A 17,459-nucleotide genomic window follows, 5' to 3' on the forward strand; every position below is an offset into this window, starting at 1 on the left:
AAGTGTAATCTTGAAAGCCTGTGTCGTGACGCGACTTTAAACCAGGCGCTTCTTGGGAGACAACCCATGGTCGTGTTGTATATGGCATGCCATAACGTTAAATAAGGAGCTTATTGGGAGGCAACCCAATTCATAGCGTAAATTTCATTTAGTTTTAGTTTTTGTTTGATATTGAGGCAGACTAACAAGTGATTTTTCTGTGGATTTGTCATGTTTTATAGGTAGTGGAGCTAGGTGGAAGGAAGATGTGCTCGGGTGTCCTAAACAAGCTAAAAGGGTGCAAAACAAACAAGAAAACATCGAGCCATCGCAGGGCAAAGTCCAAATGGTAAGTTTTGCACGCCTCATGTTGCCTAGCGAGACACCGCCCCAGACCCCGCCCCGCACTATATTTTCAGTGCCCCTCACATAGTGAGGCAGTGTCCAGTGCCCTAAGGCCAGCGCGCCTGCCAGCACGCCGTGTGACCTCACTACCGCTACTCATTTTACCTTGCTTAGTCCAGCTACTGCTCCTCACGTCGCCTTGTGCCAAGGCCTAGGTAAGTCATAAATTTTTTATTTAACCCACCACAACCTAATTAAAATAACACCAACATTAAAACCCAACCCCCACTCCCTAGCATCTAAAACACAAAGAAAGAAACCCCCTCTCCCTAACTCCCAGCCCCACTGCCCCGTTCCTAGAGAGAGAGAATCCAAGTTTCTCAAGTTGCATTCCCACCCCACTGTCTCATCTCTCACTCAAGCAATGGGTATGATTTTCTCTTTCTCGCTCCTCTATTCTCTCTTTTTCTATGTAAATGCTAATGTTGGGTAATATGCTCTACAAGGTACAACAATGGTGCAATGTGCTAAAAAAATTCCAAGCCCAAATACCCCTTGTAGTGAGTGTTTCACACTCAATTCCCAAGCCAATTTGGGAGGGTGGATCAATCCTTCACCCACAAAGCAACTCACACACAAATAATGCATACAAGGTGTTCGATAAATTGCCTCATTGGCAATTTTAGTCCCAATTGGAGCCCGAGTCTTCGGGATTTGTTGTTTTGTGTTAGAAGATCATAATTGATATAAAAACATAAGTGTGGGATGACTCTAGAGAGTCGAGGTGGATTGATAAAGTGTATTTACAATGACATACGAGCTATGTTGTGAATTTAGTTTAATGCTGCTAAAGTCGCCCATGTTCTTGTATGGGCTCAATCAGTGAATCCCCTATCTTCAGCTTATGATTTTTTCTTTGAAAGGCTTGGGCTCCCTTTGGGCCTGAAACTTAAGGCTATTGTGAAACAAGGAGACTTGTAACATTGCCACCCCATTAAGCTTGTGCTCGACCCCTTTGCCTTCTGCATTAATGTGGAAGTTTTCAATAACTATTGGGCCGGCTGCCAGGCCCAGGCCTTTGAATAAATATAGAGAGGATCTCCTTTAACACTAGCTTTTTTTGATTAATGAGTCGAGTTTGAACATTAGCTGTTAAAAAATAATAATTCGAATCCCTTTAGGCTTTCTTGAGTTAATTAACTCCTTTTAAAATTAGATCCGAGGCGTGCCATATTAAGTGAGCTATAATTTATGGCCCTCAAAACCAAGTTCAGAAACCATTTAATAGAAAATTCGAGGCATGCCATGCCAAATAAAATCTCAAAACCCATGGCCCTCCATTAATTATTTTAACTCTTTAGAAATCGAGGTGTGCCGTTAGTCGAATCTTCCATGGCCCTCGCAAATCTTATCATTGTGTAGTTGCTTTAGGCGCGTAATTTAAAATAATTTCCTTAAACTCGGGTGTGCATTTCATGTGACTCAACTCCAATTCTCAACAATGTTAAATAAAATGTTTCATGAATCGTGGGTGCATTTCATGTGGTGTGGTTCAAGGCGTGTTTTAAATAACGTTGAATCTTTCCTAAAATAATTAAAAGCGGTTAATAAGTTAAAATATACCATAGCCTAAAACATGTATTAAAAAAAGATATAGGCCAATTATAATAGTTTATGCGACTGTGCTAGAACCACAGAACCCGGGATGCCTAACACCTTCTCCCGGGTTAACAGAATTCCTTACTTAGAATTTCTGGTTCGCAGACTTCAAAAATGAAAGTCGATTTTCCTCGATTTGGGATTTTAAAATAAACAGGTGACTTGGGACACCAATTAAAATATTCCAAGTGGCGACTCTGAAGAATTAAATAAATAATCCCATTTCGAATAATGTCACTTTAATTGGAAAAACTCCCCTTATCTCCCTCGGGTGGGTAAAAAGGAGGTGTGACAGCTCTGACGACTCTGCTGGGGATAACCAACCCAGAATCTCTGGTTCATGGTTCAGAATTCGAGCTTAGAATAGCTGTTATACTTGGCTTTATTTATTATCTAATTTTACATGTTTGAGCTTAATATGCTAAATGCCGCTTTTCACCGCTTTGATATTGTTTTGACTGTATATAAACTGTTACGAAACCCTTCTTCTCCCTGATTCTTTTAAATCATCTGGGAGTGTGCACTTTGTTTGACTTCTTTTCTGTTAGAGTCTTATCCCAATTTTCGAACGAGGTTCGGACAAATTGCAAAGCCGGTGAAGCTTCTGTATTCCCGATACGCTGCTCCCCCCCGGCTCGAGCTGTCCGCTCGGGTAAGCCAGGTCTAGAACAATACACCCAGGTTTTAAACCTAGTATAACAAAGCTTCATGTTGGATCCCTAGTAGGAACGTTTGTTTGCATCACGTGCATTTAACTTTGGAGACTCAACACAAGGGTTGGGTCTGTCTAGGACAGGTGTACCCGAAATGAAAAGACCTTCCAGATGCATTCTACTTGCTACTTATGTATTTATTTGCTTCGGATTTGCATGTTGACCGGCTTATGAATGATTGAGAAAAGTTGGGAAAAAAGAAAAATCGATGTGAGGGCTAAGAGAGATAATTACCCGTTTTTTTTAAAAAAATCAAAAAAAATATACCAAAACTCTGCCAAAATTTTGAAAAAAAGGAGAAAAAGAAAATCTTGTTTTTTTAAAAAAAATAAAAATATAGTTAGTGTTGTTTTATTTTGTCAAATCTGCCCGAACTACGCTAGTTTGATTCTTACTAGATGTGGGATACGGGCAACCCCCATCGGGTCCAACTTCATTTTTGCAAAAATAGCCCAAAAAGTACAAAAAAATTTATTATTTTGTCATAAATAAGTAAGGTGATGCCATTCTTGTCTAAAATAGTCGAATGTCCCCAAAAGGGCACCGGAAGGCTATTTTTGCAAGAACAACCACCTATGATCTCTTTTTCAAATTTTTTTGCCGGTTAGCAAACGCAGCCCTAAAATCTTCTTCCCCGAAGTGCTGAAGGGCCGGATTTTTATTTTTGAAATGAATTTTTTTGAAAAAATGGTGATAATTTTTTCTTGAGTCAAAATGAATCATGATCCTTTAACTAAATCACCCTAATAAATGTGCAGGATGAGCACAAATGAAAATGAACCCTTCACAGCTCTTGAGAAAATCCCCTTACAACTCCACATGTGGTGGAACGATTTAGGAAAAGGCAGTAGAGGGACCGTGGTAAAAGTTTTGGGTGGTCTCGTGGGACTTTTGAAAATCAAACCAAGATTGGATGTGATTGAAGCCTTGACATCTTTCTGGGACCCGACTCACAATGTGTTTCGCTTTTTTGATTTTGAGCTCACCCCCACGTTGGAGGAAATTGCGGGCTATGCCGGCCTTAGCAAAAACCATAGAAGTCGGTACCCGGTGTCACCAAGAACAATGTCTCCTCACAAGTTTCTATATATGTTGAGTATTAGCCGGGAGGTTCAGGATGGGAATTTATCCAAAGGGTTTTGCACTTTCCAATTCTTGTACCAGCGCTATACCAATCCCCAAGGTTTTGAAGTGTCGAATACTAGTCTGACCCATGCAGGAAACAAAGATAAATGGGAGGCACGACGGGGATTGGCCTTTATAGTAGCATTCTTGGGTGTCATTATTTGTCCGAGAAAAGGCGGCAACATAGAATTGGGTCGTGGTAATAGTTGATGTCATGATCAAGAAAGCTAATGGCACCCTGGTTCCAATGATCTTATCTAAGATTTACCGAGCTTTGGCCATCTACCGAGAAGGGAGAAAATTCTTCCAGGGCTGTAACCTACTCCTACAATTGTGGATACAAGAACATCTCTGTCACCGAGTCGAGTATATGAACTACGACATGACTGGTTTGAATTACATCGAAGAGTTTGAAAACCAAGTGGTGGGTGTTGAATTTCCAGAGGGTACAGAGGCTTGGTTTGCGCACTAGATTTTTTTAACTTCGGACAAAATTGAGTGGACTTTCGGATGGCTCCCTGTCATTGAAGTCATATACATGTCAGCCGAAATATGTTATCTTCTCCTAATGGGTCTCCGGAGCATTCAGCCATATGCTCCTCACCGGGTTTTGCGCCAACTGGGCAGGTTTCAAACTATTCCCCATGATGAAGATCTGAGCCGACAAGTCATTGAATTGGGCCCAAAGGCTGTATTTCCAGAAGGAAGAGTTCGTCAAGTTTTGAATGAGTACAGATTTCTAGAACCTAAGACTCTGGTGCGGGATCTAGCTAAGGGTGAGGTAGACCCTAATTACATAAATTGGTTTGGTAAAAGGTTTCAAATCCCTCGAGAGCCCGAAAGGCCTACTAAAATACCTCACGTCTAGCAATTCACTGACGACTCCCGGGAGCAATGGGACTGGTTGATGAAAGAAGCAAGCTATAGGGCCAAAATAAGTAAATTAGAGGGACAAATCAGGAACCTCAAGTTTGACAATATTGTCCAAGCTGCTGTAGATGAAAGAGAAAAGAAGAAGCTGGCTCAGGAAAACGAAGCCCTCAAAGCTCAGATTTAGAAAATGAGAATAGTTGCCAATAACCAGGAAAGGAGCCGAGCAGATGAAATGCTTATAAATGGTCTCAGAAATAAAGTAATCGAGTGTCAAGATGATTTAGAAAAATCTGAGGCTAGTCTAGCAAGAGTCCGAGCACAACTAGCAAAGAATGCAGAAGGGTGGGCAGAGTTTGTGCAGCAAATGAAAAGAAAATATGAGGGAACAATCATAGACTTGAAGAGAAAGCTAACTACCCTTGAAAATGAGGTGGCCAAACAGGATAGGAACTTTAAAGTCGAAAGGGAACATTGCTATGCTTTGATGGCCCAGATGGAGGAGGATAAGCAACAGTTGCAGAATCAAAATCATCATGACACCCAAGTGTTGGAAGCTCGGAATCAGCAAATCGGGCGTTTGCACCAAGAAAGGGGTATTATCCGAAAGAGGGTTAGAGCAATTGTTGACTACATCATCATGAAATGCCACGAATGTGAGGACACGACTCAATCAACTTTCTTTGCTACAGTAATGACATTTGTCTGCCAAATAATGAGTGATCTGGAGCAGCTTCTTATATTTTTAATTTCTAGCTTCTTATTTTCTTTATTGATAGTTTCTTGTTTTATTATTTTAGGATACTTTAGAATAGTATTGGATAGTGTAGTAGTTTTTGTTTTTATTTTAATTTAATAAATGGACTTTTTCCGATGATGGATCTCCTTGTTACGACCATAATTTCGGATCCGGTCGTGATGGTGCCTCTCGTGAAGACAAGGCCAGCCGACACAATCCCCCAATTTAGTTAAACAATTATAATAATTCAATTTAAGTCATTAATAAGAAATAAATCCCAAAAATTAAGTGAAATAGAACAAGTGCGGAAATAGATACAGCCCGACATCGGGGTGTCACCAGTCATGAGCATCTAACAATCGCTTAAAAGTAGGAAGGGTCTACATAGTCTGTTATAGAACTAATACAAGGAAAATAAGATAAGAGGGAAAAGCACTGGGCTGCGAACGTCGAGCAACTATCTAGTGAACTATGAACCGCCTGCTGGAAGCAATCAGCACTCGCTAGCGGGACCCGAGGTTCCTGAATCTGCACACAGGGTGCAGGGAGTAATGTGAGTACTCCGACTCAGTGAGTAATAAAAGTAAAAGCAGCTGAGAGATAAGAAAACACATAAAACACATCAATATGCTACAATGATGCAGTCTAAAACCAATACAATGCAATAAAATAGTGAAAACTGATAAAACACCTTGGTTCAGTGAAAACCTTTTTAAAACATCTTTTAGCAGTTTAAACGAGTGAATGAAAAATAGTGAGAAGAGATAAACACATAAAACCAGCCCCTCGAGCAAAGTACCAATAGAATCAGCCCCTCGGGCTATCTCACAATCACTCGTATCAGCCCCTCGGGAAATAACATGGAACAACATGAGCCCCTCGGGCTATATCACATATCATACTGGGTACCCGCACTAACTGGGGGTGTACAGACTCAGGGAGGGTCCCCTTACGGTCCAAGCGCAATATCAAGCCATCTCGTGGCATAATCAATAGGCTCTCAGCCTTATATCAAGCCACCTTGTGGCGTACAACTCAGGCCATCGACCTCATAATCTTGAATTAGCTCAGTACCGTTGTGGCGCGTAGCCCGCTCCCATAATAACCTTACAACACAGTCCCTCAGCCATACTCAGTCAGAAATCTCTAAAAGCAACTTGGGCACAATAAAATATTATGCTCAGCTCAAAATATCATTTAAGATGTTAAAACAGAGTAAACATGGCTGAGTTATGAAAACAGTAGAATATAGCATGACTGAGTACAAGTATAAAGTCAAAACAGTGAGAAATAATAGTAAAAATCCCCTAAGGGTTCAATCAGTTAGCACGAGGCTCAAATATGGTATTTAGCCCAAAACATGATGATACCAAACAATTCTCAATCAAATACGCAGTAAAATAGTCATACGGGACGGACTAAGTCACAATCCCCAACGGTGCACGACCCCACGCTCGTCATCTAACGTGTGTGTCACCTCATAATAGCACAACAATGAGAAGTCCGGGGTTTCATACCCTCAGGACAGCATTTACAATCATTACTCACCTCTATCTGGTTCAAGCTCTACCCCGCGATGCCTTTGCTTCTCGAATCGGCCTCCAGATGCTCCAAATCAATCCAAAATCAGTACATAACCATCAAAATATGCTAAGGGAACAAATCCCACTTGAAAGAAATCAAATTACAACATGAATCCCGAAATTAACCAAAACTCGACCTCCGGGCCCACATCATCCGACAAAATTTACATCAATGAAATCCTTATCACTCCACGAGTTCATTTATATCAAAAGTCCCAAATCCAGTCACAAATGATCCCTCAAACCCTCACTCAAAGGTCTCTAACACCAAGCCCTAATTCCCACTTTTTAACCCTTAATTTCCATTAATTTTAAGCCAAATCAGTGAAATAATGCCGTAGAAACGAGTTTAGGGTCCAAAAACCTTACCTCTATGAAATCCCTATTCAAAATCTCCCAAAAAGCTCCAAGGCCGACTTAAAAATGGTGGAATAACAAAATATTCGCGAAGCAAATCTTTTGTACTTTCTGGCCTAGGGTTTTCGCACCTGCGGCCCTTTTCCCGCTCCTGCGGTCCCGCTTCTGCGTCCTAGCCCACCGCACCTGCGGTTTTCACTTAAAGTCCAAGTCCCGCATCTGCAATGAAAATCCCGCACCTGCGATAGCGCAGGTGCGCTTCCTTAACTGCTTCTGTGGTTCCAGCTGATGCCCTCCATGGCCGCTTTTGCGGCTTGCTTCCGCATCTTCAGAGGGTCGCACCTGCAGCCTCCCAACCGCAGATGCGGTTATGATAGCAGTCCTAAAACTTCAGCTGCAAAAATCCCCCCAACTCAAATCTTCCGTTAACCGTCCGAAATCACCCCGAGGCCCCCGGGATCTCAACCAAAAGCATAAACAAGACATATACCACTATACAAACTTGTACCAATCTTCAAAACACCTCAAACAACCTCGAATTAACCAAATCACATCGAATTCAAGCCTAAGGTTCCAAAATCTTCCGAATTCTGCTTTCGATCAAAACGTTTATCAAACCATGTCCGAATGACCTGAAATTTTGCACACACATCCTAAATGACACAACAGACATATTGCAACTTCTGCAATTCCATTCCGACCCCTATATCAAAATCTCACCTATCAACCGAAAAACGCCGAAATTCTAATTTCACCAATTCAAGCCTAAATCTACTTCGGACTTCCAAAACACATTCCGATCACATTACTAAGTCCCAAATCATCTCGCGAAGCTATCCGAACCTTCGTAATTCACATCCAAGCCCTTTATCATATAAGTTAACATCTAGTTGACTTTTCTAACTTAAGCTTACTCAAAAGAGACTAAGTGTCTCAAACCTTACCAAAAGCTCTCCGAACCCGAGCCAACCAACCCGATAACACATAATACCAATAAACACAACAATAAAAAGAAAAATGGGGGAAACAGAGCGATAACTCATGAGATGACTAGCCGGGTCGTCACATCCTCCCCCTCTTAAACAAACGTTCATCCTCGAAAGAGTCAAGAAACATACCTGAAGCCTCAAATAGGTGAGGATATCTACCCCGCATCTCCCACTCGGTCTCCCAGATAGCCTCCTCCATGGGCCAACCTCTCTACTGCACTTTCACTAAAGCTATATCCTTTGACCTCAACTTTCGAACCTGATGCTCCAAAATAGCTACTGGCCACATCATAAGTCATATCATCATCCAACTAAACCGTGCTGAAATTCAAAACATGAGACGGATCACCAATATACTTTCAGAGCATAAAAATATGAAATATCGGATGCACACTCGACAAGCTGGGTGGAAAAGCAAGCTCGTAAGCCACCTCCCCAATCCTCTGAAGCACCTCAAAAGGCCCAATGAACCGAGGACTCAATTTACCCTTCTTCCTGAATCTCATAACACCCTTCGTGGGTGAAACCTTCAATAGAACCTTCTAACCAACCATGTAGGACACATCCCGAACCTTCTTGTCAGCATAACTCTTTTTCCTTGACTGCGCTGTACGAAGCCTCTCCTGAATCACCTTCACCTTATCCAAAGCATCCTGCACCAAGTTTGTACCCAATAGCCTGACCTTGCCCGACTCAAACAACCAACTAAAGATCTACACCGCCTCTCATACAAACCTCATATGGAGCTATTTGAATACTCGACTGGTAGCTCTTACTATAAGCAAACTCTGCAAGCGGTAGAAATTGGTCCCATGACCCTCCAAAACAAGCACGCAACATATCCTTCAATATTTGAATAGTGTGCTCGGACTGCCCGTCCATCTGAGGGTGAAAAACTGTGCTTAACTCAACCTGAGTACCCAACTCTCTCTGCACGGCCCTTGAAAACTACAAAGTAAACTGAGTACCTCTATCTGAAATGATGGAAACTAGAACACCATGCAGACGAACAATCTCTCGGATATAGATCCCTACCAACCACTCTGAAGAATAGGTAGTACATACCGGAATGAAGTGCGCGGACTTGGTCAGCCGATCCACAATCGCCCAAATAGCGTCAAACTTCTTCAAAGTCCGTGGGATCCCACCTATAAAGTTCATGGTGATCTGCTCCCACTTCCACTCTGGAATATCCATCTGTTGAAGCAAGGCACCCGGTCTTTGATGCTTATATTTCACCAGCTGACAATTGAGACACCAAGTTACAAATCCCACAATGTCCTTCTTTATTCTCCTCCACCAATAATACTGTCTCAGATCTTGATATATCTTCGCGGCTCCCGGATGAATGGAATACCGCGATCTATGGGCCTCCTCCAGAATCAACTCCCGAAGTCCATCTACATTGGGCACACATATCCGGCCCTGCATCCTCAACACCCCATCATCACCAATAGTCACATCTCTGGCATCATTGTGCTAAACTCTGTCCTTAAGGACAAGCAAATGAGGATTATCATACTGGTGCTCTCTGATGCGATCATATAAGGAAGACCGAGAAATCACACAAGCAAATACCTGACTGGGCTCCGAAATATCTAACCTCACGAACCGATTGGCCAAGGCTTAAACATCAACTACAAGAGGTCTCTCCCCAACTGGAATATATGCCAAACTCCCAATACTCGCCGCCTTCCTACTCAAGGCATCGGCCACCACATTGGCCTTTCCCAGATAGTACAAAATAGTAATATCATAATCCTTTAGCAACTCCAACCATCTCCGCTGCCTCAAATTGAGATCCTTCTATTTGAACAAGTGTTGGAGGCTACGATGATCAGTAAACACCTCACCATACATGTGAGCATGTGATTTTTGCCTCACATGAATTACTCCTACAGAATTCCAAAGAACTAGATTCTTCTTTTAATTAATTGTTATTTTAGGAATTATTGTTGAATTTTTCTGATTATTTGCATTTTTGTGTGCATGTTTAATTTTATTTAATTCAGGAAAAATACAAAAATACATTGCATTTGCATTTAGATTAATTAATAAATTAGTTGTTTTATAAAAATGGAAAAAATCACAAAAAATAGCTCTTTTTGGCATTTTAACTCTTTGATTTTGAATTTTATAAGTTCTTCTTTAAATTTAGGACTTAATTAATTGTTGAAAATATTATGTTGAGTATTTAATATAATTTGATAGGTTAAGAATTAATTTCGATTTTTATTTTTAATTTGGAAAAGAAAACAAATTAGAAAGAAAAAAAGAAAAGGAAATAAAAGAAGGTCTGGTTTTGGGCCATTCTAGTTAAATACCCCAGGCCCAAATGAATTGTACCCAAGCCCGTCTCAAAATCCGGCCCAGACCACCCTATACCCGGTACGCCCCTTGAATTGACCAAACGACGCCGTTTTCAATCCCTAATCGAAGCCGTTGATCTCTCTTGATCAAACGGTCAAGAACTGGCTCGTTTGACAATATATAATTGTCTGAATGGATCGACCCCCACCCCCCCCCCATTTCCATCTCTCTCACTCATCTTCTCTTCAGAAACCTTCAAAGAAACCCTAGCACCACCATTAAAATCCCCAACCCTCTCCGGTGCCGGCGGCGCCTCAAATCGGCCCAAAATTTACACCACATAGCCCTTCATCTTTCCATAACCCAAAAACACATCCTTCGAAGCCCTCTACATCTCGTCGAATTTCAAATCTGAGGTGGAAACCCTAAATCCCAAATCTTCCAAATTGGTAGTTTCAGCGAAGGATTTGAGGCTGAAGTTGATTTTATTCGTGCGTTTTCATTGAGAACCCACAATTAATGTCCATTTCGGCCAAAATCAAGAGTTCCAGGAATCGTTCAAGATCTTGTCTGCCTGGGTTTAGGTATTTCAATTTCTCTTTTTTTTCATTTTTCTTTTCGTTTTCATTCCTATTCCTTCATCTTCTTCTGTTTCTTTTCCTTTTCTTTCCTTTTTATTTTAAAATCTTTTCTGCATGTCGATAATTCTAACCAGTATATTTTGTTTCTTTTGTTTTAGTTCTCGCTTAAATTTGCCTCCTGTTTGTTTTGCTTTATTTGGAATCTTTAGTTCCACTAGTTCACATAACTCCGAGTTTCCTTTTCTTGAATCTCTCTATTGGTTTTCGATTGAATTGGGCTCTGTTAATTAGAGGCCCAAAGAAAAGGGGATTAGCTCGGGTTTGGTAAACCCAAGTATGGTTAGTCTTGGGTCCAAATTGACCCATATCTATGTTGGGGTAATTAACAGGGGTTACAAGGGTAATTCAGGGTTTTAAGGTTAGAGAATCTCTCATAACTGATTGGGAAACTTCTAGGAAGATGGGGTTTGGGACTGTTTTAAAAAACAGAATTTAAATGTAGGGACTAACTAGCAAAAATGAGAATTTAAAAAGGAGTAAAGGGCAATAACTTGACTCATTTCTGCTGCCCTAAAGCTTTCCTATAAAAGGGTGTAACTTCTTAATCAAGAGAGAATGATTAGAGACTGATATACTGAAAATTTTAGAAGCAGCTGAGTCTGAAGTTATTAATTTTTTTTTACAATTTTGGTGAAGAATCTGGTTTTGGTTTCCTATTTCTTTCTCAAATCTCCATAGTGGAACTTTCCTCAATAACGGTTGTTCATTATGGGTTCAAAATTTTAAAAGTTTGGTTTGTTGCTGTTTGATTTTGCTGGAGCTATTGTTTCCCCTCTTGTTGAGTTACTATTGTTACTTCTTCATAACCTCAGGCTGTTGTGTTGTTTATTTGATGTACTCAGGTACATATCTTTGATTCTGAACATGTATGAATGGCTCGTTTGGCTTGAAGAAATGAAGATCTCCACATTTACTCGATGCTTTCTCTTTTCTTTTCATTCAACTTGTTAATTCATTTATTTTGTTTTAGCATGCTAAAAAGTGATATTATGCCATGAACATTTGAGACTTATGCTGAGGGTTGTATTTGGACTCTTATTTGTGCTCGTAATTTCAGCTTGTTTTGAATACATTCTCCTGAATTTTGGATAGTTATACAGTCATGCATGAGCTCAATGTGAGATAGTTAATACCACTTTAGGTTTTCTTTAGAGTAAGATGTTGCATTCTTAGTGATATTCGATTTCAGGTTATTCTTCACAAATGACTAAGTAAATGATTTAGTCTGTTTCGAGCTCATGTTGAAGGGTTTACTTTTTTTTTTCTTTTTTTTTTGAATAATATATGACCTGGAGGTTTAGTATATTTAATAATGCAGTCTTTAACGTGTATGTTGGGATTGATAGAAGTTTAATAGTTTGTTACATGTCACAATATTAATTTTAGATGATTTAAGGTTGGTCGTGGCATGTTTTGAATGTTATATTGCCTTACGTGAAGGCTGATTGCCTATGGCTTATTGTGAATTTAGTTTAATGCTGTTAAAGTCGCCCATGTTCTTGTATGGGCTCGATCAGTGAATCCCCTATCTTCAGCTTACGATTTTTTCTTTGAAAGGCTTGGGCTCCCTTTGGGCCTGAAACTTAAGGCTATTGTGAAACAAGGAGACTTGTAACCTTGCCACCCCGTTAAGCTTGTGCTCGACCCCTTTGCCTTCTGCATTAATGTGGAAGTTTTCAATAACTATTAGGCCGGCTGCGAGGCCCAGGCCTTTGAATAAATATAGAGCGGATCTCCTTTAACACTAGCTTTTTTTTGATTAATGAGTCGAGTTTGAACTTTAGCTGTTAAAAAATAATAATTCGAATCCCTTTAGGCTTTCTTGAGTTAATTAACTCCTTTTAAAATTAGATCCGAGGCGTGCCATATTAAGTGAGCTATAATTTATGGCCCTCAAAACCAAGTTCAGAAACCATTTAATAGAAAATTCGAGGCATGCCATGCCAAATAAAATCTCAAAACCCATGGCCCTCCATTAATTATTTTAACTCTTTAGAAATCGAGGTGTGCCGTTAGTCGAATCCTCCATGGCCCTCGCAAACCTTATCATTGTGTAGTTGCTTTAGGCGCGTAATTTAAAATAATTTCCTTAAACTCGGGTGTGCATTTCATATGACTCAACTCCAATTCTCAACAATGTTAAATAAAATGTTTCATGAATCGTGGGTGCATTTCATGTGGCGTGGTTCAAGGCGTGTTTTAAATAACGTTGAATCTTTCCTTAAATAATTAAAAGCGGTTAATAAGTTAAAATATACCATAGGCTAAAACATGTATTAAAAAAAGATATAGGCCAATTATAATAGTTTATGCGACTGTGCTAGAACCACAGAACCCGGGATGCCTAACACCTTCTCCCAGGTTAACAGAATTCCTTACTTAAAATTTCTGGTTCGCAGACTTCAAAAATGAAAGCCGATTTTCCTCGATTTGGGATTTTAAAATAAACCGGTGACTTGGGACACCAATTAAAATCTTCCAAGTGGCGACTCTGAAGAATTAAATAAATAATCCCATTTCGAATAATGTCACTTTAATTGAAAAAACTCCCCTTATCTCCCTCGGGTGGGTAAAAAGGAGGTGTGACAGCTCTGACGACTCTGCTGGGGATAACCAACCCAGAATCTCTGGTTCAGGGTTCAGAATACGAGCTTAGAATAACTGTTATACTTGGCTTTATTTATTATCTAATTTTACATGTTTGAGCTTAATATGCTAAATGCCGCTTTTCACCGCTTTGATATTGTTTTGACTGTATATAAACTGTTACGAAACCCTTCTTCTCCCTGATTCTTTTAAATCATCTGGGAGTGTGCACTTTGTTTGACTTCTTTTCTGTTAGAGTCTTATCCCAATTTTAGAACGAGGTTCGGACAAATTGCAAAGCCGGTGAAGCTTCTGTATTCCCGATACGCTGCTCCCCCCGGCTCGAGCTGTCCGCTCGGGTAAGCCAGGTCTAGAACAATACACCCAGGTTTTAAACCTAGTATAACAAAGCTTCATGTTGGATCCCTAGTAGGAACGTTTGTTTTTATCACGTGCATTTAACTTTGGAGACTCAACACAAGGGTTGGGTCTGTCTAGGACAGGTGTACCCGAAATGAAAAGACCATCCTGATGCATTCTACTTGCTACTTATGTATTTATTTGATTCGGATTTGCATGTTGAACGGCTTATGAATGATTGAGAAAAGTTGGGAAAAAAGAAAAATCGATGTGAGGGCTAAGAGAGATAATTACCCGATTTTTTTAAAAAAATCAAAAAAAAAATATACCAAAACTCTGCCCAAATTTTGAAAAAAGGGAGAAAAAGAAAATCTTGTTTTTAAAATAAAAATAAAAATATAGTTAGTGTTGTTTTATTTTGTCAAATCTGCCCGAACTACGCTAGTTTGATTCTTACCAGATGTGGGATACGGGCAACCCCCATCGGGTCCAACTTCATTTTTGCAAAAATAGCCCAAAAAGAACAAAAAAATTTATTGTTTTGTCATAAATAAGTAAGGTGATGTCATTCTTGTCAAAAATAGTCGAATGTCCCCAAAAGGGCACCAGAAGGCTGTTTTTGCAAGAACAACCACCTATGATCTCTTTTTCAAATTTTTTTGCCGGTTAGCAAACACAGCCCTAAAATCTTCTTCCCCGAAGTGCTGAAGGGCCGGATTTTTATTTTTGAAATGAAATTTTTTGAAAAAATGGTGATAATTTTTTCTTGAGTCAAAATGAATCATGATCCTTTAACTAAATCACCCTAATAAATGTGCAGGATGAGCACAAATGAAAATGAACCCTTCACAGCTCTTGAGAAAATCCCCTTACAACTCCACATGTGGTGGAACGATTTAGGAAAAGGCAGTAGAGGGACAGTGGTAAAAGTTTTGGGTGGTCTCGTGGGACTTTTGAAAATCAAACCAAGATTGGATGTGATTGAAGCCTTGACAGCTTTCTGGGACCCGACTCACAATGTGTTTCGCTTTTTTGATTTTGAGCTCACCCCCACGTTGGAGGAAATTGCGGGCTATGCCGGCCTTAGTAAAAACCATAGAAGTCGGTACCCGGTGTCACCAAGAACAGTGTCTCCTCACAAGTTTCTATATATGTTGAGTATTAGCCGGGAGGTTCAGGATGGGAATTTATCCAAAGGGTTTTGCACTTTCCAATTCTTGTACCAGCGCTATGCCAATCCCCAAGGTTTTGAAGTGCCGAATACTAGTCTGACCCATGCAGGAAACAAAGATAAATGGGAGGCACGACGGGGCTTGGCCTTTATAGTAGCATTCTTGGGTGTCATTATTTGTCCGAGAAAAGGCGGCAACATAGAATTGGGTCGTGGTAATAGTTGATGTCATGATCAAGAAAGCTAATGGAACCCTGGTTCCAATGATCTTATCTAAGATTTACCGAGCTTTGGCCATCTACCGAGAAGGGAGAAAATTCTTCCAGGGCTGTAACCTACTCCTACAATTGTGGATACAAGAACATCTCTGTCACCGAGTCGAGTATATGAACTACGACATGACTGGTTTGAATTACATCGAAGAGTTTGAAAACCAAGTGGTGGGTGTTGAATTTCCAGAGGGTACAGAAGCTTGGTTTGCGCACTAGAATTTTTTAACTTCGGACAAAATTGAGTGGACTTTCGGATGGCTCCCTGTCATTGAAGTCATATACATGTCAGCCGAAATGTGCTATCTTCTCCTAATGGGTCTCCGGAGCATTCAGCCATATGCTCCTCACCGGGTTCTGCACCAACTGGGCAAGTTTCAAACTATTCCCCATGATGAAGATCTGAGCCGACAAGTCGTTGAATTGGGCCCAAAGGCTGTATTTCCAGAAGGAAGAGTTCGTCAAGTTTTGAATGAGTACAGATTTCTAGAACCTAAGACTCTGGTGCGGGATCTAGCTAAGGGTGAGGTAGACCCTAATTACATAAATTGGTTTGGTAAAAGGTTTCAAATCCCTCGAGAGCCCGAAAGGCCTACTAAAATACCTCACGTCTAGCAATTCACTGACGACTCCCGGGAGCAATGGGACTGGTTGATGAAAGAAGGAAGCTATAAAGCCAAAATAAGTAAATTAGAGGGACAAATCAGGAACCTCAAGTTTGACAATATTGTCCAAGCTGCTGTAGATGAATGAGAAAAGAAGAAGCTGGCTCAGGAAAACGAAGCCCTCAAAGCTCAGATTCAGAAAATGAGAATAGTTGCCAATAACCAGGAAAGGAGCCGAGCAGATGAAATGCTTATAAATGGTCTCAGAAATAAAGTAATCGAGTGTCAAGATGATTTAGAAAAATCTGAGGCTAGTCTAGTAAGAGTCCGAGCACAACTAGCAAAGAATGCAGAAGGGTGGGCAGAGTTTGTGCAGCAAATGAAAAGAAAATATGAGGTAACAATCATAGACTTGAAGAGAAAGCTAACTACCCTTGAAAATGAGGTGGCCAAACAGGCTAGGAACTTTAAAGTCGAAAGGGAACATTGCTATGCTTTGATGGCCCAGATGGAGGAGGATAAGCAACAGTTGCAGAATCAAAATCATCATGACACCCAAGTGTTGGAAGCTCGGAATCAGCAAATCGGGCGTTTGCACCAAGAAAAGGGTATTATCCGAGAGAGGGTTAGAGCAATTGTCGACTACATCGTCATGAAATGCCACGAATGTGAGGACACGACTTAAACCACTTTCTTTGCTACAGTAATGACATTTGTCTGCCAAATAATGAGTGATATGGAGCGACTTCAAGGGCATCTTGCACATAGGCCCGTGGCAAGACTGAATGATGTCCCACGAGCCCCAGGAGTCGAAGCACTTATGTACTTTTGATTTTTCATTTATCGAGTCTGTATTTCAGTTTTTAGTTTTCTTTTGAGTTTGTTTGTAGTTTTTAAAATTTCAAGAAATGAGTATGATGGAGTCTTTTGTAATATAAAAGTTTAGGAGTTTTTATTAATGAAAATTGAAAATTCCCAGAAATTGTATCCTTATTTTTCATACACATTCCTTGAACTACGTAATGATCAAATTTATGCGGTGTCGTGATACGTAGGTAATCCTCATCGGATTCGGTCATAATATTTGTAAATAACTCAAATAAAAGAGGGATGTGGAAGGAAAGAACCAAAAGAAAAACCAAAAAGAAAGAAAAGAGC

This window comes from Nicotiana sylvestris, chromosome 5 (genome assembly GCF_000393655.2).
Source record: "Nicotiana sylvestris chromosome 5, ASM39365v2, whole genome shotgun sequence".
NCBI classification, from domain to species: domain Eukaryota; kingdom Viridiplantae; phylum Streptophyta; class Magnoliopsida; order Solanales; family Solanaceae; genus Nicotiana; species Nicotiana sylvestris.